The following is a 4,533-nucleotide window of genomic DNA, read 5'->3' on the forward strand; positions in this document are numbered from 1 at the left end:
TCTTGATGAGGTGAAGGTCTTGACTAGAGGATGGCAACGGCTCGAATCGATGGACCCGGATCCAAATTCGTTTTTGTATATAGGATCCAGATTCGTTTTTGTATAAAGGATCCAGATCTGACCCGAATCCGTCGGGTCTAGAAAATGAAGACCCGGATTCGGATCCGTCGGGTTCAACGGATCCGAGTCCAAAACGGGTCCAATATATTTTGCCTAATTTTTTGCAATAAATATAATGTTCGGGTTAAAAAATTTATTTCAAACTTACGTTGTTGGTTATTAAGTTCAACCCCAAATTAACCAACTTATACACTCATATTTTGAATTAAAATTATAAACAAAAAAAAAAATACGATGTTACATATGAGCTAGTGAAAAAACAACGATGATGTATATAATATGAGCATCCAAAATTCATCTTTTGAAAGGGTTAATTTTTATCATTACTAACATTATCAACATTTTTAATAAAGAAACAAACAATTTTAGTTTTTTTTAATAAGAAAAATAAAAAAATGGGTCCACGGATCTGGATTCGGGTCTAGGGCCCAGATCCGTTTTTGTCAGCAAGACACGGATCCGACCCGGATCCGTCGGGTCCAAAATTTGAAGACCCAGATCCGTGAAAAACGAATCTGGATCCACGGATCCGGGTCGGGTCCAGATCCATTGCCATCCCTAGTCTTGACCCCATCCACACTAAATTTATTAGGAAAATTGGGTTCAATAATCTCAACTTTGTCCAATTTATTTTAAATAATTTCAACTTTGAATTATAATTAAATAACCTTAATTTCGAATTTTTACTTTTATTAGTTTCAAATGACCGATAAGTTATTAAACAGGCAATTTTTTAAAAAATTTAATAGCCACATGTCAGAACGTGATTGATCAAATAGTTTTTTTGTAAAAAAAAAAAACAAAAAACAAAACTAGCAAGCCACCTCCAGCATGGATGCCTTACCTACGAACTAGCCTCCCTCCTATCCCCGACGCCAAAATGACCTCAAAACCACCCTTCTCCCCTTCCCAAACACCGAAACCCTACTCCATCCCCTTCCCCCTCCCTAGCCCCAAAACCCTAATAGAGGTGGTGTCAGTGTCGAAGATAGGGAAAGGGAGTAGGGTTTCGAGGCTAAAGAAGGGGATGGGATAGGGTTTTTGGGCTAGAGAAAGTGATTTTAGGGATTGGGAAGAGTAGGAGGTGGGAGGAGATTGCTTTCGAGGTGTTGGGGGCTATTTCAAGGATGGTGGTGGTGGTTTCGGAAAGTGGGCTGGGGATGGTGTTACGGAGGACGAAGAGGGACGACGACAAGGGTGGGGGAGGACAACAGGTTGACGGGGGTTGGGCTTGACACCGGCGGAGAGTAGGTTAAACGGGGCTGCTTGAGGGATGTGGGGAAGAAGGGGTGGGGTGGGAGGTGGACGTAGAAGGGCTTTTTTTTTTGTGTTCAAGGTAATCTGTTATATAACCATGAAAACTGTTTGGATGGGACCAATAAAAGCGAATACCCCCTAAAGTTGAAATTATTCAATATTAATCCAAAATTATGATTTTTTAAAGCAAATGGGCTAAAGTTGGGATTACTAAAACCAGTTTTCCAATTTATTATAAACCTAATAATTTTTTTCTCCTACCTCTTTTTTCATACCACCAACGATGCCGCCTCCGCCTCCTTTTTCGCTCCTTCATTCTTTTGACTTATGACTCACTTCCTTCACTACTTCTGGAACCTTCTCACCCCCTTCACCTCCAATCTTCTTTACCACCAGGCCACCAACGCTACCGCCTCCTTTTATTCCTTAAACTACAATCATTTGAGATTCAATAAGCACAAAGAGATCCAAATTTCATTTAGCTACTTTCTTGCCTATAACTCATGTAATCAAGTAAATAAATGAATAATCACCTTAACCATATCAATAATGCATATTTATAAGTTTCTAATTTTAACACTCGAAACAAGTTCTCTTTCTTAGGATTCTATTACTGAGGTTCAGTTGCACAAGAGGATCCAAAATGTAGTTCACTTAGCTACTTTCTTTGTCTACAAATCATGCAATCAATTAAATGAATAAATAATCACCTTAAACATGTCAATAACGCATTAGGTTTTGATGATTGTAAATTAATGATGAATATCTATCTAACGTATTTGTTAAGTTGTGCGTAGAAAGAACAAGTTATGCTTGGAACAGGATACAAGGAACCTAAGCAATGTCAAGTATATATAAGGAACCTGAGCAATATATGATAAGTAATAGAGAAACAAGAACAATAATGAGTGTCATGGTTGATAAGCATGATGATGGCTAAAGAACCATGAAGGTAACTATGTAAATAGGTGTTTGCATATGCTAACTTCATGAGGTAAGTACACTATGCATACATGAGCTGTATATGTGTAGGAGTATTTGCATAGCTTTAAGTTTAATTAGTTCTATCACTTGAAGTTTGTTTATGAAAAACAAACTTCAATATAATGTTTCTCTTAAGTGTTCATGTGAAGACAGGAACTGACTTATGTGAAGTCAATGGGTTGGAACATAGAAGACTTCAAAAGGAACAATAGATAATGAATGAACCTAAAGCAGGTTCTCCCATGAGAACCAAACCACGAAGGGACCTAAAGGTATTCTCTAACAAGATCCAGAAGGAACTTTTGGCTGGCTTTCCCACGAAAGTCGGAGCATGTTCCCTAATAGGTAAATGAAGAGTTCCATGTTCCCTAACAGGTACATGAAGAGTTCCCTAACAGGAACTTAGTTCTCTAACAAGAACTATCTAAGTTCCCTAACAGGAACTTGAAGACATCAAGTTAAGGAGTTAACTTGGTCTGCGTTGAAGACAACAAGTTCCAGTTAGGAATTTGGCCTGCGGTTCCAAAAGTGGAACGTTGCCCCAAGATCTAGAATACATCAATACTACAAGATTCCATATCAAGAGTTTCAAAGAAACAACATGAAGACAGAGAAATCGAAGTATATTGCTCTAGGATTCATGTAAGTATGTTGCACATAGCCAATTTGGAACAAGTCTAAAGAACCAAGGTGAACTCATGATAGTCAATGAAATTAGACTTACTGACTTGTCAGGAACTCAGAGACTGTCAGAGTTCCAGAACCTAATCGGAACTTAAGTCTATACGCCAAAGGTCGGTTTAATGATATAAATATTTACTTAATACGTGCATATCTTTTAGGGATCTGGTTTTACAGAATAAATATATTTATTTTCTAATAAATCCCTTTTGGAAAAAGATAAGTTATTTTTGGAAAGTATTTTAAGCAAAAATAAGTTTAGAATAAAATCTAATTTTATTAAAAGTATATCTTTGAAAAAGATAAACTAGTATATTTGGAAAATATAAGTTTGGAATAAAATCTGATTTTATGATAAGTATATCTTGTAAAAAAAAGATAAGATAGTATATTTGGAAAGTATACGTTTGGAATAAAATCTGATTTTATGATATGTATATCTTTTGGAAAAGATAAGTTCATATATTTGGAAAGTATAAGTTTTAAATAAAATTTGATTTTATAGCAAATATATCTTATTATTATTGACAGAATATATTCTTAACAAAAAGATATATATTTTTGGAAAACTTATTTTTGGTAAATATCTTTTAAACATATCTTTTGAGAAAACTTATCTTTTACGAAAAGAATGATTTTTTTTTTTTTGGTGAAAACGAAAAGAATGATTTGGGTGTACTATAAATATGCTCATATGTATTCATTCAAAGTTGAGGCTGATGAAGCTTAGTGGTCGTGCTTAATGGTTTCATCCTTCACCACGAAGCTAAGTCAAACCTCCAGGTCAAAGTTCCAGTCAGGTTTGGTTTCAGTTCGTCTAGTAAGTTTCAGACAGATCTTGAGTGTCCAACATATTAGTTTTATCTCTTTATTCATTGATATGTATTTAGAGTTATTCTTTGTGATCTTGTAAAAGGGAAAAAAGGTTTTGAGTGTTTTATGTATTGGGGTGTGAGAGTTCGTGAGGATTCTCGTTATTATAATTGTAAGAGTACAATGTGGGAGCTTTTAGGGTGAAGTCGATTGAGCTTCTAGTGTGAAGCCGAGTGTAGGCACTTCGAGAATGCTGAGTGAATCTAAGTGTGGGACTGTAAACACAAATTTTAAATATAAATTTTTCGTGCATATAGGGACTTAGGTTGGGTAGGATAGGGTCCTATCGAGTAGCAAGTGTCCTTGGTGGAACTTGTGAGAAAGGTCTGTGTATAATAGGTTGTAATTCGGTATTGCCCTATTATAGTGAAATGGTTGTGTTGAAATATCTTGGAGGGTCGAGGTTTTACTTCCAGTTGGGCCCTAGATCGTTTCCTCGTAAAAACCACTTTGCATTGTCTAAGTTCCTAGCTAACAACAATCAGTTTCATATTCCGCAAAAAGTAGGTACTAGGAACATACTACAATTCACCCCCCTCTTGTAGTATATCATCTGAAATAAAAATTAGTACCAGAGCCAATGCTCTAGATAAAACCGGGTAACCCCGAGGAGCAAGT

This window comes from Chenopodium album, chromosome 2 (assembly GCF_948465745.1).
Source record: "Chenopodium album chromosome 2, dcCheAlbu1.1, whole genome shotgun sequence".
In the NCBI taxonomy this organism is placed as follows: domain Eukaryota; kingdom Viridiplantae; phylum Streptophyta; class Magnoliopsida; order Caryophyllales; family Amaranthaceae; genus Chenopodium; species Chenopodium album.